At 32.5% G+C, this 27,139-nt stretch overlaps 1 protein-coding gene across 10 annotated transcripts in view; it reads right to left on the reverse strand.

The window, feature by feature from the left end:
• Positions 1-27,139, reverse strand: part of LOC143256173 (zinc finger MIZ domain-containing protein 1-like) — a 188,381-nt gene that overhangs the window by 54,869 nt on the left and 106,373 nt on the right. For 4 of the 10 annotated variants that reach the window (XM_076513019.1, XM_076513027.1, XM_076513023.1 and 1 more), the window contains 2 exons: positions 26,691-26,804; positions 17,475-17,579 (listed from right to left, as the gene is read on the reverse strand). The exons of 5 other annotated variants lie outside the window; for them this stretch is intronic. The gene's annotated coding sequence lies outside the window, so the exon portion shown is untranslated. Of the gene's footprint in view, positions 1-17,474; positions 17,580-26,690; positions 26,805-27,139 lie in introns of those variants that run through there. One more of the 10 variants, XM_076513031.1, reaches the window with a different exon arrangement.

Below are 27,139 nucleotides of genomic sequence, written 5' to 3' on the forward strand. Positions count from 1 at the left end.
TCATATTATCATAAATAACTTTCACACAATCATCATATCACAAATAACTTTCACAAATTCATATTATAATATAATTTTCACACAATCATCATATCATAAATAACTTTCACACAATCATCATATCACAAATAACTTTCACAAAATCATATTATAATATAATTTTCACACAATCATCATATCATAAATAACTCGCACAATTATCATATTATCATAACTTTCACGCAATCATCATATTATCATAAATAACTTTCACACAATCATCATATCACAAATAACTTTCACAAAATCATATTATAATATAATTTTCACACAATCATCATATCATAAATAACTTTCGCACAATTATCATATTATCATAACTTTCACGCAATCATCATATTATCATAAATAACTTTCATACAATCATATTATAATATATAACTTTCACACAATCATTATATTATCATAAATAACACACAATTATCATATTATTATAACTTTCACGCAATCATCATATTATCATAAATAACTTTCATACAATCATATTATAATATATAACTTTCACACAATCATTATATTATCATAAATAACACACAATTATCATATTATTATAACTTTCACGCAATCATCATATTATCATAAATAACTTTCACACAATTATCATATTATCATAAATAACTTTCACACAATCATCATATCATAAATAACTTTCACACAATCATCATATTATCATAAATAACTTTCACACAATTATCATATTATCATAAATAACTTTCACACAATCATCATATCATAAATAACTTTCACACAATCATATTATCATAAATAACTTTCACACAATTATCATATCATAAATAACTTTCACACAATCATCATATCATAAATAACTTTCACACAATCATCATATTATCATAACTTTCACACAATTATCATATTATAAATAACTTTCACACAATCATCATATTATCATAAATAACTCACACAATTATCATATTATCATAAATAACTTTCACACAGTCATCATATTATCATAAATAACTTTCACATAATTATCATATTATCATAAATAACTTTCACACAATCATCATGTTATCATAACTTTCACATAATTATCATATTATCATAAATAACTTTCAGACAATCATCATATTATCATAAATAACTTTCAGACAATCATCATATTATCATAAATAACTATCACACAATCATCATATTATCATATATAACACACAATTATCATATTATCATAAATAACTTTGACATAATTATCATATTATCATATATAACTTTCGCACAATCATCATATTATCATAAATAACACACAATTATCATATTATCATAAATAACTTTCACACAATCATCATATTATCATAAATAACTTTCACATAATTATCATATATAACTTTCACACAATCATCATATTATCACAAATAACTTTCACACAATCACATTATAATATAATTTTCACACAATCATCATATCATAAATAACTCGCACAATTATCATATTATCATAACTTTCACGCAATCATCATATTATCATAAATAACTTTCATACAATCATATTATAATATATAACTTTCACACAATCATTATATTATCATAAATAACACACAATTATCATATTATTATAACTTTCACGCAATCATCATATTATCATAAATAACTTTCACACAATTATCATATTATCATAAATAACTTTCACACAATCATCATATCATAAATAACTTTCACACAATCATCATATTATCATAAATAACTTTCACACAATTATCATATTATCATAAATAACTTTCACACAATCATCATATCATAAATAACTTTCACACAATCATCATATCATAAATAACTTTCACACAATCATCATATTATCATAAATAACTTTCACACAATTATTATATCATAAATAACTTTCACACAATCATCATATCATAAATAACTTTCACACAATCATGATATTATCATAACTTTCACACAATCATCATATTATCATAACTTTCACACAATTATCATATTATAAATAACTTTCACACAATCATCTTATTATCATAAATAACTTTCACACAATCATCATATTATCATAAATAACTCACACAATTATCATATTATCATAAATAACTTTCACACAGTCATCATATTATCATAAATAACTTTCACATAATTATCATATTATCATAAATAACTTTCACACAATCATCATGTTATCATAACTTTCACATAATTATCATATTATCATAAATAACTTTCACATAATTATCATATTATCATAAATAACTTTCACACAATCATCATATTATCATAAATAACACACAATTATCATATTATCATAAATAACTTTGACATAATTATCATATTATCATATATAACTTTCACACAATCATCATATTATCATAAATAACACACAATTATCATATTATCATAAATAACTTTCACACAATCATCATATTATCATAAATAACACACAATTATCATATTATCATAAATAACTTTCATATAATTATCATATATAACTTTCACACAATCATCATATTATCATAACTTTCACGCAATCATCATATTATCACAAATAACTTTCACACAATCATATTATAATATAATTTTCACACAATCATCATATCATAAATAACTCGCACAATTATCATATTATCATAACTTTCACGCAATCATCATATTATCATAAATAACTTTCATACAATCATATTATAATATATAACTTTCACACAATCATTATATTATCATAAATAACACACAATTATCATATTACTATAACTTTCACGCAATCATCATATTATCATAAATAACTTTCACACAATTATCATATTATCATAAATAACTTTCACACAATCATCATATCATAAATAACTTTCACACAATCATCATATTATCATAAATAACTTTCACACAATTATCATATTATCATAAATAACTTTCACACAATCATCATATCATAAATAACTTTCACACAATCATCATATTATCATAAATAACTTTCACACAATCATCATATCATAAATAACTTTCATACAATCATCATATTATCATAACTTTCACACAATTATCATATTATAAATAACTTTCACACAATCATCATATTATCATAAATAACTTTCACACAATCATATTATCATAAATAACTTTCACACAATCATATTATCATAAATAACTTTCACACAATCATCATATTATCATAACTTTCACATAATTATCATATTATAAATAACTTTCACACAATTATCATATTATAAATAACTTTCACACAATCATCATATTATCATAAATAACTTTCACACAATTATCATATTATCATAAATAACTTTCACATAATTATGATATTATAAATAACTTTCACACAATCATCATATTATCATAAATAACTTTCACACAATCATCATATCATAAATAACACACAATTATCATATTATCATAAATAACACATAATTATCATATTATAATATAACTTTCACACAATCATCATATTATCATAAATAACTTTCACATAATCATCATATCATAAATAACTTTCACACAATCATCATATTATCATATATAACTTTCACACAATCATCATATTATCATAAATAACTTTCACACAATCATCTTATCATAAATAACACACAATTATCATATTATAATATAACTTTCACACAATCATCATATTATCATAAATAACTTTCACATAATCATCATATTATCATATATAACTTTCACACAATCATCATATTATCATAAATAACTTTCACATAATCATCATATTATTATAATATAATTTTCACACAATCATCGGGCTAGTCTATATAAATACTTCTTTTTTCACACACATCTCATGGTTTGATCCAATTTCTGTTTTAACAACTGTGTGGAAAGAAAATACAATATTATTAAAATACTACTGACGTCATTAAAACGGACAACTATCTAAACATACTGCAATCACTTCATGAAATGAAAATTAACAGTGGTAAAATAAAGTTCGATTTTTCACACAAGGTAGGAAGTTTCGTAAACCATGTGCCTGCCTAGTGGTGAGAATACTGCATTGTGGATTATATTCAGTTAAACGTATATATATCTTATCCAATACTTCACAAAATGACACAGTATCATTAACACTTTCAGTACCCACTGTTTAAGTTCCGTGTTACTGTGTTAGTTTAACAGTAAGTTTATTAACACTTTCATTAGCCGCTGTTTACGTTCCGTATATCTGTTAGTTTAATATTAAGTTTACCAACACTTTCAGTTGCCATTGTTTAAATTCTGTATTTCTGTTATTTTAATAGGAAGTTTAACACTTTCCGTAGCCACCGTTTAAGTTCCGTATTTATTTTAGTTTAATAGAGTGAGTTTATCAACACTTTTAGCAGCCACTGTTTACGTTTCGTATTTCTATTACATTAATAGTAAGTACTTTCATTAGCCACTGTTTACGTTCCGTATTTCTGTTAGTTTAATAGTAAGTTTAACACTTTCAGGAGCTACCGTTTATGTTCTGTATTTCTGTTAGTTTAATAGTAAGTTTAACACTTTCAGTAGCCACTGTTTAAGTTCCGTATTTCTGTTAGTTTAATAGTAAGTTTAACACTTTCAGGAGCTACGGTTTATGTTCTGTATTTCTGTTAGTTTAATAGTAAGTTTATCAACACTTTTAGCAGTCACTGTTTAAGTGTCGTATTTAATGGCAGTGTTATCCATATCCGATAAGATTGTAATTTAATAAAAGCTGTTTTATGAAACTGATTAACCTGTATCGATTGTGCGATTAGAATAATAACCAGTAACTATCTTATTAATATCTGTTCAGGACGTTTCGTTTCGCCAGCGCAGGTCTTCATTTGGACCTAAAATGTCCTTCAAACTTCCTTGGAATTAAATAACAAGTTTTCAATATATTCTTCTCTGAGCAACAAACCATAATCTTATTTCACACATGATAGAAACAGACAACTTGTGGGGTCATAACTGCGAGTTGGCCTTCGTACTCGTGACGTCATAAAAGTACCTGTTTCATTCTACGCCGCCATATTGGACGTCAAACATTCCGATCTAACAGTAAACGCCAATGTACATCAATACAAGATATAGAAAAGTTTTACACACTGTAAACGGCGCATACGCCATTTTTAGCGAAAGATACGTCTGTGGTATCGAAGAGCTAAACATTATTTCGATAAATCTCTCTTTATATACTTTGCTAAGATCAGTACGAGATAATAGTGGTCGTTTGTAGAACAGATATAAACGTGTTCACAAACCGTGTTTGATTCACTACGTAAGTCCGACAAAAAACATTTTAAAGTCAAACTTCTAAATCGTGGACAACACGTAAACTTAATAATTTTAAATTCCTCCAATGCGTTAACGAAACTTGTTTTAGGAAAATAATTTCCTTCCTGCAAATACACTCAAGATTTTCGGTTACTTAGCTTTAAACAGATCGGTGTAAACAGGACAATTTATACATGTAGCAACACAACAGTCTCAATATGAAATTATTTTAGTTATACGTCTAACAACATAACTTCAATATGAAATTAGTTTATTTACACATGTGGCAACATAATTTCAGCATGAAATTAGTTTATTTATACGTGTAGCAACATGGCAATTTAAACATTGTGCTGGTATGTTGAAACGTACAATATTCACACGATATCAGTTTGGTGAAACGTTTAACAACAGAAAATGCACATATCATAGTGAGAGAAAATGGAACATAGTGCAAAAGAATCGTATTAATACCATACTAAACTACAAGGTATACATAACATATCAAAGTGACTTAATACCTTACTACAAGGTATACATAACGGATCAAAGTGACTTAATACCTTACTACAAGGTATACATAACGGATCAAAGTGACTTAATACCTTACTACAAGGTATACATAACGGATCAAAGTGATTTAATACCGTACTACAAGGTATAGATAACGGATTAAAGTAATTTAATACCGTACTACAAGGTATACATAACAGATGAAAGTGATTTAATACCGTACTAGAAGGTATACATAACGGTGAAAGTGATTTAATACCGTATTACAAGGTATACACAACGGATGAAAGTGATTTAATACCGTACTACAAGGTATACATAACGGGTGAAAGTGATTTAATATCGTACTACAAGGTATACATAACGGATTAAAGTAATTTAATACCATACTAAAAGGTATACATAACGGTGAAAGTGATTTAATACCGTATTACAAGGTATACACAACGGATGAAAGTGATTTAATACCGTACTACAAGGTATACACAACGGATGACAACGGATGAAAGTGATTTAATACCGTACTAAAAGGTATACATAACGGTGAAAGTGATTTAATATCGTATTTAAAGGTACACATAACGGGTGAAAGTGATTTAATACCTAACGGGTGAAAGTGATTTAATACCTTACTGCAAGGTATGCATAACGGGTGAAAGTGATTTAATAACGTACTACAAGGTACACATAACGGGTGAAAGTGATTTAATTACGTATTACAAGGTATACATAACGGGTGAAAGTGATTTAATAACGTACTACAAGGTATACATAACAGGTGAAAGTGATTTAATAACGTACTACAAGGTATACATAACGGGTGAAAGTGATTTAATACCGCACTACAAGGTATACATAACGGGTGAAAGTGATTTAATAACGTACTACAAGGTATACATAACGGATGAAAGTGACTTAATACCTTACTACAAGGTATACATAACGGGTGAAAGTGATTTAATACCTTACTACAAGGTATACATAACGGGTGAAAGTGATTTAATACCGTACTACAAGGTATACATAACAGATGAAAGTGATTTAATATCGTAATACAAGGTATACACAACGGATGAAAGTGATTTAATACCGTACTAAAAGGTATACATAACGAGTGAAAGTGTTTTAATACCGTACTACATGGTATACATAACGGTGAAAGTGATTTAATATCGTATTTAAAGGTACACATAACGGGTGAAAGTGATTTAATATCGTATTTAAAGGTACACATAACGGGTGAAAGTGATTTAATACCTTACTGCAAGGTATGCATAACGGGTGAAAGTGATTTAATAACGTACTACAAGGTATACATAACGGTGAAAGTGATTTAATAACGTACTACAAGGTACACATAACGGGTGAAAGTGATTTAATTACGTATTACAAGGTATACATAACGGGTGAAAGTGATTTAATTACGTATTACAAGGTATACATAACGGGTGAAAGTGACTTAATAACGTACTACAAGGTATACGTAACAGGTGAAAGTGATTTAATAACGTACTACAAGGTATACATAACGGGTGAAAGTGATTTAATACCGTACTACAAGGTATACATAACAGATGAAAGTGATTTAATAACGTACTACAAGGTATACACAACGGATGAAAGTGATTTAATACCGTACTACAAGGTATACATAACGGATGAAAGTGATTTAATACCGTACTAAAAGGTATACATAACGGTGAAAGTGATTTAATACCTTACTACAAGGTATACATAACGGGTGAAAGTGATTTAATACCTTACTACAAGGTATACATAACGGGTGAAAGTGATTTAATACCGTACTACGAGGTATACATAACGGATGAAAGTGATTTAATACCGTACTAAAAGGTATACATAACGGTGAAAGTGATTTAATACCTTACTACAAGGTATATATAACGGGTGAAAGTGATTTAATACCTTACTACAAGGTATACATAACGGGTGAAAGTGATTTAATACCTTACTACAAGGTATACATAACGGGTGAAAGTGATTTAATACCGTACTACGAGGTATACATAACGGATGAAAGTGATTTAATATCGTACTACAAGGTATACGTAACAGGTGAAAGTGTTTTAATGCGACAGTGTGTTAAAGGTAAAGACATTGTGATCAAATATTAGAAGTAAAAACACTCTTAAACGTTTTGGTAATTACGTTCACAAACTATTTTCATGATTTTATCTTATTTATCCACCGAGATTTCGGCATTTATAACTTGTGTACTATTTGATGGCTTAGCTTCTATTCATTTGTTAGGTGTGTGTGAAGGCATTATATATGTTAGAGATTTAGACTTTTCGATATTAATTAGCTCCGTATCTACACCGTGTGTCAGAGTTTCACGTGGGGAGAGAAGTAACGTACTTGTAGTGCTGTGAATCTAACAGTGAGGATTGTGCCGTGTGTCACAGAGTTCCAAGTGGAGAGAGAAGTAACGTACTTGTACTGCTGTGTATCTAACAGTGAGGATTGTGCCGTGTGTCAGAGTTTCACGTGGGGAGACAAGTAACGTACTTGTACTGCTGTGAATCTAACAGTGAGGATTGTGCCGTGTGTCACAGAGTTCCAAGTGGAGAGAGAAGTAACGTACTTGTACTGCTGTGTATCTAACAGTGAGGATTGTGCCGTGTGTCAGAGTTTCACGTGGGGAGACAAGTAACGTACTTGTACTGCTGTGTATCTAAGAGTGAGGATTGTGCCGTGTGTCACAGAGTTCGAAGTGGAGAGAGAAGTAACGTACTTGTACTGCTATGTATCTAACAGTGAGGATTGTACCGTGTGTCACAGAGTTCCAAGTGGGGAGAGAAGTAACGTACTTGTACTGCTATGTATCTAACAGTGAGGATTGTACCGTGTGTCACAGAGTTCCACGTGGGGAGAGAAGTAACGTACTTGTACTGCTGTGTATCTAACAGTGAGGATTGTGCCGTGTGTCACAGAGTTTCAAGTGGGGAGAGAAGTAACGTACTTGTACTGCTGTGTATCTAACAGTGAGGATTGTGCCGTGTGTCACAGAGTTCCAAGTGGGGAGTGAAGTAACGTACTTGTACTGCTGTGTATCTAACAGTGAGGATTGTGCCGTGTGTCACAAAGTTCCAAGTGGAGAGAGAAGTAACGTACTTGTACTGCTGTGTATCTAACAGTGAGGATTGTACCGTGTGTCACAGAGTTTCAAGTGTGACAGTGAGGATTATACCGTGTGCCACAGTTTCGAGTGTGACAGTGAGGATTATACCATGTGTCACATTGTTTCAAGTGTGGCAGTGAGGATTATACCGTGTGTCACAGTCTCGAGTATGACAGTTGGTAGTATCTTTATTAAAACGTTCTTATTAGTTTATGAACTTAAACTTTCAGACCCCTGTGTTGTACAATTTCATTATGGCTTCACGACTCTTGTTTTGTTGCGCCCTCCCGCGATCATATTTCACGTTGCATGTTTTTCGCCCTACATTTTCTGCACTACTGCCCTATTCCTCGGGAAAGAGAATTTTAGCCATTCAAATATTTACTATTTAGTGGATTTTGGGGGGGGGATAAAAAAAATTTTTCTGCCACCTGGTTGTTCATACTATTACTAAAATATGTTGGTTATTATCAAAAGACTGTGGAAAAGATTAGTATATAATTCATAAAACAGACTGATTTAATAAGGCAGACACTATAATATGTTGCAAGAGGCATGCAAACATCTCATGTTTACAGGGCTGTAGTTTAGTTGAAAATTGTATCACATGTTATTTTAAACCGATTCTAAAGTGATCTTTTTTATGCTGTAATTTGTTCACCTCTTAAGAAGGGTCGCACCAGCAGTATTTAAAAATGCACGAGAGTTAATGATCCCTCTGAAGACGTTGCAAAATGGATATAAACAAAAGAGGGCGTAACATGAGTGTGACGTCACACGCTCTGGTGTATCCTAGAGCAAGTGAATAAGTAAGTAAGGGTTGTTCAGTCTTCTAAACTCAGTTGCTGCGCAGTATCATTTGTCCATGTGGCAGGCAGGAGTTGCCACCCCCAACCCCACTAACCTGCCCCTCCCACACTCTTCTTGTACTTTTTACTGTCAAACTTCGATAACCCTAGACACTCGGGATTCAGGGACATTTTTTTTCCGCGCTGTTATGTCATGGTAACTTGTTTGATGATTATACGAAGCCTACTAATTAGTCAGTGTTAATTAATTTGAGCACATTCATTCAGAGTAAAGTACCTAAATATATGTTGTGTAAAATGTGACAATATTTAGATATGAAAAATGTAACAATAAGTAGCACATTCAAACGCCTGGTTTACATTTCGCAGTTAAGCCTAACATAGGTGTAACGCAAACTAGTTCAAGACGAATGTGTACGGATATGGTTAATTAGGCTTAGTCATGCTCACAGATTTTAATAACTGTAAAATCGAGAAAGCGAGCGAAAGATCTGATTTCAGCTTATCAATCAGATAAATCAAGTCGCATCAGGCGACAACTGACCCACAACATCTCGCCACAATATCCCCAGACGCGCCACTTTTACTCTACTTTACAGATTAGCCCTAAAACAGTGTTCACAGCGAGAATTTGCTATTGATTTCTCAGAGAAGAAACATGTGCAATTCACTTTCTGCCTTTGGTATGAGATTAACGGCAGATGCTTTAGTATGTTCAGACGTCACAAGGTTTACTTTCCATCCAAGCTTTTCCATTTGGTTCTCGGTAGTAATCGTCATTTCAATGAGAACGAGCCTAGAGGCGCACGCGCCCTAGCGTTCCTTGTCGAGTATACTAACAGCAGAGCCTTGGTTGCCATCTGTTGTCTCGGTGTTTTCAAAACTTTCATACAGACACATTATTGGCTTGGTTACTAACAGGCATTTTCTACGTTATATCACCAGTAAACCCAGGTCAGCTCGTTTAAAACAACTGATATATTAACGGTGATAAATTAAACAAAATGTAATTTTTATTTAGGTTGTAAGACATCACAGCCACTGAACCATACATACAGTTGTTTGTTTTACTGCTCGTTTATAAGCCCAATGCTACACAATAGGCTATCTGTGTCGTGACACCCCCGAGCATCGAGACCTTGTTTTTAGCATTATACGGACTTATCGCAGATACGGTGAGGGACGTGTATCAGGTTTCAAAAAGTACACAAACAAAAGTTTCAGACACCAGAATTACACTTCATCATGCGGAATACACATTAGTAATGAAACAACAACGGCGATATTCATGATAGTGACAACACAGTTCAATACTTGTTGAACAATCTGCAGCAGGAGGTATTACATCTGTTAAAATCCCAAAAATATTAATAACACTGACACTTCTCATTAATGTTTCAACATTCGTAGGAAGGTAGGAAGTCTAATGTTAACAGTGACTTCCATGGTGTCAGACACTTCGTTCAATTCACTAATCTCGTGTTGTTCACCTGTAATAGTGTTAGAAACTTCATTCAATTCACTAATCTCATGATGTTCATCTGTAATAGTGTCAGACACTTCATTCAATTCACTAATCTCATGATGTTCATCTGTAATAGTGTCAGACACTTCATTCAATTCACTAATCTCATGATGTTCATCTGTAATAGTGTTAGAAACTTCATTCAATTCACTAATCTCATGATGTTCATCTGTAATAGTGTCAGACACTTTGTTCAATTCACTAATCTCATGATGTTCATCTGTAATAGTGTTAGACACTTCGTTCAATTCACTAATCTCATGATGTTCATCTGTAATAGTGTCAGACACTTCATTCAATTCACTAATCTCATGTTGTTCATCTGTAATAGTGTCAGACACTTCATTCAATTCATTCATCTCATGATGTTCACCTGTAATAGTGTCAGACACTTCATTCAATTCATTCATCTCATGATGTTCACCTGTAATAATGTCAGTCACTTCATTCAATTCACTAATCTCACGTTGTTCACCTGTAATAGTTACTTTGATAGAAAAACAACCAGACTACAACATCATTGTATATTATCATGTAGATATGTAGTACAACATGATTGTATTATAATGTAGATATGTAGTAAAACATGAATGTATTATAATGTAGATATGTAGTAGAACATGATTGTATTATAATGTAGATATGCAGCACAACATGATTGTATTATAATGTAGATATGCAGCACAACATGAATGTATTATAATGTAGATATGCAGCACAACATGATTGTATTATAATGTAGATATGCAGTGCAACATGATTGTATTATAATGTAGATATGCAGTGCAACATGATTGTATTGTAATGTAGATATGTAGTATCACATGAATGTATTATGATGTAGATATGTAGTATAACATGATCGTATTACAATATAGTTTCTGTACATGTTGTAACGTATGAAGAAGCTAATTAAATTCTAAGCAACATATAAGAAGATTAAGTTAGGCCTAAATGATGTATATACTTAACATTGGAATGACGTACTTTAGCAGACAGTGAACAAATGGTTCATACTTCTTTCCTTAATGTATTTACTTAACATTGGAATGACGTACTTTATGGTTCTTTCTTTAAAATAAGCTACTTTGGTATCATGCGAATCTCGTTCTTACAAATGACGTCTATCTCAGGTACTCAGATGTGTTGAAAGTTTATAAAACACACGGAATTTTGTCTGTAATTGTTGTTGTAACAGTTGGCCTATGGTAAGTTCATGATAAAAGATGACCAGTAAACACTGGTGGACTTTGAAGAATAAAAGACTTATATAAATTGTTTTTATATTTTCTGGAAACTCACCTTATCAGCGACATCATGACACTTAGAGCAGTAAGTGTCATATTTATAACATCGGTCACAAGAAGGAGTTAACAACCAACAACATTAAAACAAGCAGTCGGTGATCTATTAATCTCATGAAATGTGGTCATCCAGGCTTTATACAATAAGAACCAAGAGACAGCTAATAAAATATAAGCTCTTTATGAAGCAGGGTTCTGTTATTTGATGCATGAAGTGAGTTTAGAACCAACCAATACTTAGCTACACAACTTCATTCAGCGATGAAACTTATTGAAAAAAGTACTTAATGATGTTTCTTATTGGTAATTGGTTGAAACGTGGAACTTATGCCAACTTTCTTAACAGAGGCAGCTGGGCCTGAAATGGCAGAGTGTCTAGATGCACCCCATCATTATGTAATAAAATATTGCATACTTTAAGTAAATCGAAGGCTAAGTGCTATGAAGGTCGCAGCCCAGAAACAAGTTCTGGCCTTGTTTTTTAAAACCAAAACTGAACCCATCGCTTTCTGTTCCAGTCACTCCCCCTCTGTCTCCAAAGTTTTAGACCTGTACCTCGACCGACGACCCTGTTATTTCCAGGAATGTGTTGTAATGGCGTCAACCAAGGTGAACATGTTATGGCTACTGTGTTCGTTCCACCCTTGTGATCACCAATAACATGTCTCTGACCTCTGGCACTCTCGGCTAATTACTCTTATCTTCGGGAAGTTCCGACTCAAATATTTGACACTGATCTCAGATGTGAGAAATTACACTGCGATCTATACTTAGAACATCACTAATATATACATATACGTATGCTGGTTTGATATGTGATATTACACTGGGCAGGTGCCAACCACCATTTGTTGGACTGGTCAGGTGCTTTTTGAAAGTTACGTAAAATTACACAACGACTATCAACTGTACCTAATTCTGAGTGAGTAGGAACAAGTGGACGTTCATGTCTGACCCAGCTTTACCATAACTCACAAAAAACAGCCCCAAAAAGCGGGAAAAGGACACAAACCGTGAAACCTTGGATCTACAGTCCGTGTCATTTTTCATATTTTATTATCAACTAAAACCTTTGAGGTTGGTTCTAATATCTAACATGTCATGAGCTTCATAATCACATTACGACTTTATAAAGCACTTCTACTTGCTAAAAGAAGATTTAAAAATATTGTCCACAAAAGGATATCTAACTGAAACATAAAGACACTGATATATTAGTAGTAAAGTGTAAGTTTGTGGATTAATTTGTAAATCAGTATGTTTATCTCCTTGAATTGTTCACTATCATTCTGTAATAGATCCCCCATGGGTCAGAATGTTGAAATTCAGGATTAGTTTCTGTTCCTAAAGTATACAATTAGCCAGCTCTACTCTGTTCACCACGGGGAGTCGGGTCTTTGGTTTGAGCGTTGCATGTTCGTATATTTTCTATACATCCGCCAAGGGAACATTAAATAAACTTCCCAAATAATATACAAAATTTTCAAATGCTAGTCAAATGTCTGGGTCATGTAAGGCTTTGTTATACTGATTTCAGCTTAAAATAAATAGCCTGTGTCGGCTTGGGATTATGGCCGAAAGCACATCGTTAATAGCAAAAAGTGAGAAAAAAAGAGAAATCGCTGAATTATTTAAGTTTGTATTCAATTAAAAACTAAATCCACGAATCAAATAGTTTTATTATATCGAGCTTTTTGCTGAATTCGAATAAATTAAACTACTTTTCTATTTTCAGTATTTTTTAAATTTATTTTTATCATTTTTCTCTAAAGCTGCGATTATTTCGGGTTTATCAAATCATATAAATGATCACTGATTAATTATAACTGTGATACAATACCCTACCCGCGTACAATTGATTATATTAAACATATAACTCATTCACTCTGCTACAAATATTACCAAGCGTACGTTTGTTTACATTAAACATATATAACTCATTTACTCTGCTACAAATATTACCAAGCGTACATTTGATTACATTAAACATATATAACTCATTCACTCTGCTACAAATATTACCAAGCGTACATTGGATTACATTACACATATATAACTCATTCACTCTGCTACAAATATTACCAAGCGTACGTTTGATTACATTATACATATATAACTCATTCACTCTGCTACAAATATTACCAAGCGTACGTTTGATTACATTACACATATATAACTCATTCACTCTGCTACAAATATTACCAAGCGTACGTTTGATTACATTATACATATATAACTCATTCACTCTGCTACAAATATTACCAAGCGTACATTGGATTACATTACACATATATAACTCATTCACTCTGCTACAAATATTACCAAGCGTACGTTTGATTACATTATACATGTATAACTCATTCACTCTGCTACAAATATTACCAAGCGTACGTTTGATTACATTATACATGTATAACTCATTCACTCTGCTACAAATATTACCAAGCGTACGTTTGATTACATTACACATATATAACTCATTCACTCTGCTACAAATATTACCAAGCGTACATTGGATTACATTACACATATATAACTCATTCACTCTGCTACAAATATTACCAAGCGTACGTTTGATTACATTATACATATATAACTCATTCACTCTGCTACAAATATTACCAAGCGTACATTGGATTACATTACACATATATAACTCATTCACTCTGCTACAAATATTACCAAGCGTACATTGGAATCATTTTACAAGTCTGGAAGAAGCAACTTATATATTGAATAACTTTTGTTGTTTTGAGTACTTTCAGTGAGCGAGAGTCAATTATATTCATGTTGCGTTAATTAAGGATTAGGTCGTTTGTGTTAGGCACAAAAGACTATGTGCGCCGTGCACCACGGGGATCGAAACCCAGCCTCTAGCAGTATAAGCCCCCAAATATATCGCTGTGCCACTATGGGTGGGATTAAAGTTCATTATGGAAAAGCACATATATGAGAGAACACTTATAAAATTACATGTATTTGTTTAATAACTATTTTATTTTTCTACAATTTAACCTCACAAGTAGGCTTCGCAAGCTTCAATCCGAAATTACTGTACAGCAGAACTACGCTAAATGATGAAATACAATATAGAAAACTTAAACTATCATATGACGTCACAGTGTGATCACATTTCATGAATCTTAAGATTGCTATTAGAAACTTACTGAAAGATTCACAGTGTGATGTTCCAGATATTACCATCTACCTTACATATTGTGTAAACAAATATATGTTGTTGTAGAGAATATGACAAAATGTTTAGAAATTACTTTCATTTCGTCGAAAAAATATAGGAACTGGACGAGCGAAAATGAACCCCTACACTTCCTAGTCTTTCCAGTATTTATAACAAAACGTTGAGTTGAACAGTTTAGATCGAATATTTTGACATATTTGAAAACTTGCGTTCAATAATTTAATTTCATTAAATATCTTATCATATTTTGTTTCATCCAAAGCAAACAGTAAAAGCTATTTCTGCCGAAAATTTTACTTAGGTCATGATGGCCAAATATAAAGTGGGAAGTAACTGCGCCACTTGGTGGACATTATTGGATGTGTCACTTTTCACCTAAGACCTCCTTTATAAAAGTCACGAAGCACTTGGGAGGTGCAGCCTATTTCAACTTTGTTCGTCATTAAGGCGCCATCTGATGGACATTCTTGGATGTGTCACTTTTCTAAACTAGTTCCTTAAGATTTCCTTTACAAATGTTACTTGGCTTTCTATTCCAGTACAACTTACATACTGCTGTGTAGAGGCAACCAAATACAACTTATATACTGCTGTGTAGAGACAACCAAATAAAACTTACATACTGATGTGTAGAGACAACGAAGTACAACTTATATACTGCTGTGTAGAGACAACGAAATACAACCTACATACCGCTGTGTAAAGACAACCAAATAAAACTTACATACTGATGTGTAGAGACAACGAAGTACAACCTACATACTGCTGTGTAGAGACAACGAAATACAACCTACATACCACTGTGTAGAGACAACCAAATAAAACTTACATACTGATGTGTAGAGACAACGAAGTACAACCTACATACCGCTGTGTAGAGACAACGAAATACAACCTACATACCGCTGTGTAGAGACAACCAAATAAAACTTACATACTGATGTGTAGAGACAACGAAGTACAACCTACATACTGCTGTGTAGAGACAACCAAATAAAACTTACATACTGATGTGTAGAGACAACGAAATACAACCTACATACCGCTGTGTAAAGACAACCAAATAAAACTTACATACTGATGTGTAGAGACAACGAAGTACAACCTACATACTGCTGTGTAGAGACAACGAAATACAACCTACATACCACTGTGTAGAGACAACCAAATAAAACTTACATACTGATGTGTAGAGACAACGAAGTACAACCTACATACCGCTGTGTAGAGACAACGAAATACAACCTACATACCGCTGTGTAGAGACAACCAAATAAAACTTACATACTGATGTGTAGAGACAACGAAGTACAACCTACATACTGCTGTGTAGAGACAACCAAATAAAACTTACATACTGATGTGTAGAGACAACGAAATACAACCTACATACCGCTGTGTAGAGACAACCAAATAAAGCTTACATACTGATGTGTAGAGACAACGAAGTACAACCTACATACTGCTGTGTAGAGACAACCAAATAAAACTTACATACTGATGTGTAGAGACAACGAAGTACAACCTACATACTGCTGTGTAGAGACAACCAAATAAAACTTACATACTGATGTGTAGAGACAACGAAGTACAACCTACATACTGCTGTGTAGAGACAACCAAATAAAACTTACATACTGATGTGTAGAGACAACGAAGTACAACCTACATACTGCTGTGTAGAGACAACCAAATAAAACTTACATACTGATGTGTAGAGACAACCAAATAATACTTACATGCTGATTTGAAGGAGAATCTGTCTCGTTGTGCAGCACAGACAGCTAATAACCGGTAACCGAGGTCAAGGTCAAACCCTGCTGGGCAGCTACCTTGTTCACCACCTAAAACAAAAAACACATCAAATTCATGAAATCGAATTATTTCTATCTTAAGCTAATGGAAAGAGCAGAACTCAGACAACAGAAGACAGACCCGAAGAAACAGTGTTGTGACTTATTCAAGAATTATATTTATTACTTACTCATAGAGGTAGTAAAATTTACCAAAACAGTGGGTCAGTGAAATTTATTGATGCAATTGGTCAGTTAAACTTCAAACGATACAGAGAAACACTGGAACTTACGAAATGGGAGAGTAAAATATACTGGACAACTCTGAGCTTCTTTTAATAACAGAAATTCACAAAAAGTATACGACTACAAAAATTAGAAACAAGAAGCACACACATTGTTAAATTGTATTTAACAGTAAAATAATGTGTTTGATTACAGAACGTATCTATACAGGTAAAACACGATTCAGGCTTAATATTGTCTACAGTCGTTAAAACAAAACAACCAACAAACAAAGATGGCGACTGTTGAATTTGACTACCTGTAAGAAGCACGAGGTATCGAATAGACGCAAGATAGGTACACATATTGTGCTACTAGACCTATTGTTGGGGAGAGGGTAAAACTGACTGACTGAATGTTTACAGCAATCGACTGACTGATTAGTTGTTTACCGTCACAGACAGACTAGTTGCAGATTTGGTGTCATAAGAGAAACACAAAAAGATTGGCTGATGAACGGATGCGGTAAGGATTCTTTAGGCTGAAGTACACAAATTGTCTACAGTGGAATACTGGTAAGGATTCTTTAGGCTGAAGTACACAAATTGTCTACAGTGGAATACTGGTAAGGATTCTTTAGGCTGAAGTACACAAATTGTCTACAGTGGAATACTGGTAAGGATTCTTTAGGCTGAAGTACACAAATTGTCTACAGTGGAATACTGGTAAGGATTCTTTAGGCTGAAGTACACAAATTGTCTACAGTGGAATACTGGTAAGGATTCTTTAGGCTGAAGTACACAAATTGTCTACAGTGGAATACTGGTAAGGATTCTTTAGGCTGAAGTACACAAATTGTCTACAGTGGAATACTGGTAAGGATTCTTTAGGCTGAAGTACACAAATTGTCTACAGTGGAATACTGGTAAGGATTCTTTAGGCTGAAGTACACAAATTGTCTACAGTGGAATACTGGTAAGGATTCTTTAGGCTGAAGTACACAAATTGTCTACAGTGGAATACTGGTAAGGATTCTTTAGGCTGAAGTACACAAATTGTCTACAGTGGAATACTGGTAAGGATTCTTTAGGCTGAAGTACACAAATTGTCTACAGTGGAATACTGGTAAGGATTCTTTAGGCTGAAGTACACAAATTGTCTACAGTGGAATACTGGTAAGGATTCTTTAGGCTGAAGTACACAAATTGTCTACAGTGGAATACTGGTAAGGATTCTTTAGGCTGAAGTACACAAATTGTCTACAGTGGAATACTGGTAAGGATTCTTTAGGCTGAAGTACACAAATTGTCTACAGTGGAATACTGGTAAGGATTCTTTAGGCTGAAGTACACAAATTGTCTACAGTGGAATACTGGTAAGGATTCTTTAGGCTGAAGTACACAAATTGTCTACAGTGGAATACTGGTAAGTAAGTACAACCTTAAGATTCCAGCAACCAGACGTCGTTATAAAATCGATAGAATGTTTGTTTGTGTTTTACAAGATTAAATAGAAGTTGAATTTTACACAGTCTGTCAAATGTAATAACGAAATTATTAAATAACAGGTATCGTGTGTCAATATAAACCATCAGTTTAACACAATGACAGAACTACTGTTTATTTATACTACAGATCTGTAGCAGGTATCGTGTGTCAATATAAACCATCAGTTTAACACAATGATAGAACTACTGTTTATTTATACCACAGATCTGTATCAGGTATCCTATGTCAATATAAACCATCAGTTTAACACAATGATAGAACTACTGTTTATTTATACCACAGATCTGTCGCAGGTATAGTGTGTCAATATAAACCATCAGTTTAACACAATGACAGAACTACTGTTTATTTATACCACAGATCTGTAGCAGGTATCGTGTGTCAATATACACCATCAGTTTAACACAATGATAGAACTACTGTTTATTTATACCACAGATCTGTATCAGGTATCCTATGTCAATATAAACCATCAGTTTAACACAATGATAGAACTACTGTTTATTTATACCACAGATCTGTCGCAGGTATAGTGTGTCAATATAAACCATTAGTTTAACACAATGACAGAACTACTGTTTATTTATACCACAGATCTGTAGCAGGTATCGTGTGTCAATATACACCATCAGTTTAACACAATGATAGAACTACTGTTTATTTATACCACAGATCTGTATCAGGTATCCTATGTCAATATAAACCATCAGTTTAACACAATGATAGAACTACTGTTTATTTATACCACAGATCTGTCGCAGGTATAGTGTGTCAATATAAACCATTAGTTTAACACAATGACAGAACTACTGTTTATTTATACCACAGATCTGTAGCAGGTATCGTGTGTCAATATAAACCATCAGTTTAATACAATGATAGAACTACTGTTTATTTATACCACAGATCTGTAGCAGGTATCGTGTGTCAATATAAACCACCAGTTTAACACAATGATAGAACTACTGTTTATTTATACCATAGATCTGTAGCAGGTATCCTATGTCAATATAAACCACCAATTTAACACAATGATAGAACTACTGTTTATTTATACCACAGATCTGTAGCAGGTATCGTGTGTCAATATAAACCACCAATTTAACACAATGATAGAACTACTGTTTATTTATACCACAGATCTGTAGCAGGTATCGTGTGTCAATATAAACCATCAGTTTAATACAATGATAGAACTACTGTTTATTTATACCACAGATCTGTAGCAGGTATCGTGTGTCAATATAAACCACCAGTTTAACACAATGATAGAACTATTGTTGTTATTTTTTTCCTCATTGTTTCAATGACTGTGATAACTTGAGAATGTTTTTTTTTATGTTTGTACAGATGTAGTTGGGCTGTAAGTAAACCTATATATCGACTCAAACCCCTGTTTGACATATTAAATATTACTGTACAATTATGTGTTACATATATTAGTGACATGAAATGACCACCCCTTCTCTTGAACGGTGACATTTATCTAGATAATTCCTGTGAATGGGTGGACTTGTGAGTGACTTTCATTCACTTCCATGAAAGACAGTAAAACATTGTATGTCTATAAAGTACAATTGTGATAAAATAGTGTAACTCGAATACTTTCATTAGAAAACAACAGAACACTGGATTTCATGACACTTCTCCGATAAGAAACTGAAACATGTCACTGTTTATAAAATGAAAGTTTAAAAACTGGTGAACCTGACGATGACCGAAGAAGGTGGAAACGTTGTTCGCTCCTCTACGTAAAAAAATTTCTCAACCCAAACGAGCCGTTTTTACATATATAGTGATCTACTGTAACCACGAGCTGCCCTCCTTTAGGCTCACCTTTATCAACGAGTTGTAGAAATGAATGACTGTCACGTGATAGCAACTGAAATAGTGAGAGTGTTAGGTGACAAGTTTCGTGCCACCAAGGTGCAAATCGAGAGCCCTGAACATTAGACCGTGCTTGGCTTTGGTGAAGAAGAAATTACGGGGTTTTTCAAAGTTAGTTCAGTGCTTGATGGTTAGTTAGTTCGGTGTTTATACATCGTATGATCCTGAAGTCTTGTAACATGCTCGAATACAATCACATGCAACGTCTGTCATGTGATCAACAGTATCCAATCACAAGAGTTCTCGATTCATTATCATTATAAAACAGGTCAAATTCCTTTGTTACGTTTTAACATTTCGTGTATTAGAGATTTTCTACAACGTAAGACAGATAGATGTTACTGGTTGTAAATAAGCTACCCACCGATTAGGAAGTTAGAATATTTCATGTTTATAAGGGCCAAATACCCCGAATAATCTGTACCATTATCTGGTCGAAGGAAAGACACAAACAGCAAGAACTGCTAACAAGGTTTACCACATTGATCTTGGGTTCAAGGTAATAACATCACAAGCGAATTATTCCAACATCACAAGCGAATTATTCAAACATCCTGTCACATTCCTGCCTTTGTCCTCTCTAATCACAACATATGATAATGTGTCAAAATAAATCTACTATAACTTTTCTGTTTCTCTGTATTTATTCACAAGTTTACCATGTTTCTACAATCTCTTCAAATGTATTCTTAACCCTAATGTTACCAACCGGATCCACTGGCCTTCCAAAAACAACTTTCTTAAGTATATATGTCCCCACACCAGTGGCACAGCGGCGTGTCAACAGACTTACAACGCCAGATAACAGGTTTCGATAATTGTGGTGGGTAAAGCACAAATAACCCACCAGGTGGCTTTGTGCTAAATTCAAAACAAATTTATTCTCCACCAAACTTCTCGTGAGTCACACACACACGCACGCAAATAAACAACAGTAATTTTATCATCATTGTCACAATCTTGTAACTGTTTTCGGATAATCCCATAAAACAAACCGAAGTCTATCTGTGCTATTTGTATATAATTTTCAAACGATGGACTAGAAGAAAGTGCACAACAAACCTTCCAAATTACATAGAATAAGTTTGTTTGTTTTTTTTGCACTGAACACTAGGCCACGGCTAACCCTAATATGTTCACAATAAATATATAAGAACATGAAATTTAACAAATGATTTGATGAAATTGCAAATATAAAACTAATAATGTTAGAAAATTAACTAGATTCTGTTAGAAAGAACCGTAACAACTTACCATCAGACAGCTGATTAGATTGTGTTGAAAAGAAAGAACTGTAACAACTTACCATTAGACAGCTGATTAGATTGTATTGAAAAGAAAGAACTGTAACAACTTACCATTAGACAGCTGATTAGATTGTATTAAAAACAAAGAACTGTAACAAATTACAATTAGACAGCTGATTAGATTGTATTGAAAAGAAAGAACTGTAACAAATTACCATTAGACAGCTGATTAGATTGTATTGAAAAGAAAGAACTGTAACAACTTACCATAAGACAGCTGATTAGATTGTATTGAATAGAAAGAACTGTAACAACTTACCATAAGACAGCTGATTAGATTGTATTGAAAAGAAAGAACTGTAACAACTTACCATTAGACAGCTGATTAGATTGTATTAAAAACAAAGAACTGTAACAAATTACAATTAGACAGCTGATTAGATTGTATTGAAAAGAAAGAACTGTAACAAATTACCATTAGACAGCTGATTAGATTGTATTGAAAAAAAAGAACTGTAACAAATTACCATTAGACAGCTGATTAGATTGTATTAAAAACAAAGAACTGTAACAAATTACCATTAGACAGCTGATTAGATTGTTTTGAAAAGAAAGAACTGTAACAAATTACCATTAGACAGCTGATTAGATTGTATTCAAAAGAAAGAACTGTAACAAATTACCATTAGACAGCTGATTAGATTGTATTCAAAAGAAAGAACTGTAACAACTTACCATAAGACAGCTGATTAGATTGTATTGAATAGAAAGAACTGTAACAAATTACCATTAGACAGCTGATTAGATTGTATTGAATAGAAAGAACTGTAACAAATTACAATTAGACAGCTGATTAGATTGTATTGAAAAGAAAGAACTGTAACAACTTACCATTAGACAGCTGATTAGATTGTTTTGAAAAGAAAGAACTGTAACAACTTACCATTAGACAGCTGATTAGATTGTATTCAAAAGAAAGAACTGTAACAACTTACCATTAGACAGCTGATTAGATTGTATTGAAAAGAAAGAACTGTAACAAATTACCATTAGACAGCTGATTAGATTGTATTGAAAAGAAAGAACTGTAACAACTTACCATTAGACAGCTCATTAGATTGTATTAAAAACAAAGAACTGTAACAAATTGCCATTAGACAGCTCATTAGATTGTGTTGAAAAGAAAGAACTGTAACAACTTACCATAAGACAGCTGATTAGTATGTATTGAAAAGAAAGAACTGTAACAACTTACCATTAGACAGCTGATTAGATTGTGTTGAAAAGAAAGAACTGTAACAACTTACCATTAGACAGCTGATTAGATTGTATTAAAAACAAAGAACTGTAACAAATTGCCATTAGACAGCTGATTAGATTGTATTGAAAAGAAAGAACTGTAACAACTTACCATCAGACAGCTGATTAGATTGTGTTTAAAAGAAAGAACTGTAACAACTTACCATTAGACAGCTGATTAGTGTGTATTGAAAAGAAAGAACTGTAACAACTTACCATTAGACAGCTGATTAGATTGTATTGAAAAGAAAACTGTAACAACTTACCATTAGACAGCTCATTAGATTGTATTAAAAACAAAGAACTGTAACAAATTACCATTAGACAGCTGATTAGATTGTGTTGAAAAGAAAACTGTAACAACTTACCATTACACAGCTGATTAGATTGTATTGAAAAGAAAACTGTAACAACTTACCATAAGACAGCTGATTAGATTGTATTAAAAAGAACTGTAACAACTTACCATGAGACAGCTGATTAGATTGTATTGAAAAGAAAGAACTGTATCAACTTACAGTTAGACAACTGATTAGATTGTATTAAAAAGAAAGAACTGTAACAACTTACCATTAGACAGCTGATTAGATTGTATTAAAAACAAAGAACTGTAACAAATTACAATTAGACAGCTGATTAGATTGTATTGAAAAGAAAGAACTGTAACAAATTACCATTAGACAGCTGATTAGATTGTATTGAAAAGAAAGAACTGTAACAAATTACCATTAGACAGCTGATTAGATTGTATTCAAAAGAAAGAACTGTAACAACTTACCATAAGACAGCTGATTAGATTGTATTGAATAGAAAGAACTGTAACAACTTACCATCAGACAGCTGATTAGATTGTATTGAAAAGAAAGATCTGTAACAACTTACCATTAGACAGCTGATTAGATTGTATTGAAAAGAAAGAACTGTAACAACTTACCATTAGACAGCTGATTAGATTGTATTGAAAAGAAAGAACTGTAACAAATTACCATTAGACAGCTGATTAGATTGTATTCAAAAGAAAGAACTGTAACAACTTACCATAAGACAGCTGATTAGATTGTATTGAATAGAAAGAACTGTAACAACTTACCATCAGACAGCTGATTAGATTGTATTGAAAAGAAAGAACTGTAACAACTTACCATTAGACAGCTGATTAGATTGTATTCAAAAGAAAGAACTGTAACAACTTACCATTAGACAGCTGATTAGATTGTATTGAAAAGAAAGAACTGTAACAAATTACCATTAGACAGCTGATTAGATTGTATTCAAAAGAAAGAACTGTAACAACTTACCATAAGACAGCTGATTAGATTGTATTGAATAGAAAGAACTGTAACAACTTACCATCAGACAGCTGATTAGATTGTATTGAAAAGAAAGAACTGTAACAACTTACCATTAGACAGCTGATTAGATTGTATTGAAAAGAAAGAACTGTAACAACTTACCATTAGACAGCTCATTAGATTGTATTGAAAAGAAAGAACTGTAACAACTTACCATTAGACAGCTGATTAGATTGTATTGAAAAGAAAGAACTGTAACAAATTACCATTAGACAGCTGATTAGATTGTATTGAAAAGAAAGAACTGTAACAACTTACCATAAGACAGCTGATTAGATTGTATTGAATAGAAAGAACTGTAACAACTTACCATCAGACAGCTGATTAGATTGTATTGAAAAGAAAGAACTGTAACAACTTACCATTAGACAGCTGATTAGATTGTATTAAAAACAAAGAACTGTAAGAAATTGCCATTAGACAGCTGATTAGATTGTGTTGAAAAGAAAGAACTGTAACAACTTACCATTAGACAGCTGATTAGTTTGTATTGAAAAGAAAGAACTGTAACAACTTACCATTAGACAGCTGATTAGATTGTATTGAAAAGAAAGAACTGTAACAACTTACCATTAGACAGCTGATTAGATTGTATTGAAAAGAAAGAACTGTAACAACTTACAGTTAGACAGCTCATTAGATTGTATTAAAAACAAAGAACTGTAACAAATTACCATTAGACAGCTCATTAGATTGTGTTGAAAAGAAAACTGTAACAAATTACCATTAGACAGCTCATTAGATTGTATTAAAAACAAAGAACTGTAACAAATTACCATTAGACAGCTCATTAGATTGTGTTGAAAAGAAAACTGTAACAAATTACCATTAGACAGCTCATTAGATTGTATTGAAAAGAAAGAACTGTAACAAATTACCATTAGACAGCTGATTAGATTGTATTGAAAAGAAAGAACTGTAACAACTTACCATTAGACAGCTGATTAGTTTGTATTCAAAAGAAAGAACTGTAACAACTTACCATTAGACAGCTGATTAGTTTGTATTGAAAAGAAAGAACTGTAACAACTTACCATTAGACAGCTGATTAGTTTGTATTGAAAAGAAAGAACTGTAACAACTTACCATAAGACAGCTGATTAGATTGTATTAAAAAGAAATAACTATAACAACTTACCATCAGACAGCTGATTAGATTGTATTGAAAAGAAAGAACTGTAACAACTTACCATTAGACAGCTGATTAGATTGTATTGAAAAGAAAGAACTGTAACAACTTACCATTAGACAGCTGATTAGATTGTATTGAAAAGAAAACTGTAACAACTTACCATAAGACAGCTGATTAGATTGTATTGAAAAGAAAGAACTGTAACAACTTACCATTAGACAGCTGATTAGATTGTATTGAAAAGAAAACTGTAACAACTTACCATAAGACAGCTGATTAGATTGTATTAAAAAGAACTGTAACAACTTACCATTAGACAGCTGATTAGATTGTATTGAAAAGAAAACTGTAACAACTTACCATAAGACAGCTGATTAGATTGTATTAAAAAGAACTGTAACAACTTACCATGAGACAGCTGATTAGATTGTATTGAAAAGAAAGAACTGTAACAACTTACAGTTAGACAACTGATTAGATTGTATTAAAAAGAAATAACTGTAATAACTTACCGTTAGACAACTGAGTAGATTGTGTTCGAATACCTTCTGGAAAGCTCGTGTGTCACTGCACCACTCCAACAGTTCTCTCGCTGCACTCTGGAACCCCGTCGGTGATCCTAATGCCTGAATGCCAAGAACAAAACACCTGACATTTCGAACTTCTGAGAGTATATAGACACATATCAGCGTACAGTTTTAATATGATATTCAATGGTTTTGTTTATATTGGCCATTACACTGTTGCCCATGGGCTACAGAGAGCGTTATAAAGCTATGAAGTGGATTTCTTTAAACTCGGTTCCTGTGGTAACGTTTAAAACCCAGTAAATTGGGAAACATAACACCTCTGGACATAAAGAACCAAACTTGGTGAGTTAAGTTGGTGTTTGTTATTCCACACAGGAACAAGGCTGGGTCATATTACAGACAATTTGTACCTTGAGATCATGTGATGTTTT

The sequence above is a fragment of the Tachypleus tridentatus genome, chromosome 7, assembly GCF_004210375.1.
Source record: "Tachypleus tridentatus isolate NWPU-2018 chromosome 7, ASM421037v1, whole genome shotgun sequence".
Lineage (NCBI taxonomy): Eukaryota > Metazoa > Arthropoda > Merostomata > Xiphosura > Limulidae > Tachypleus > Tachypleus tridentatus.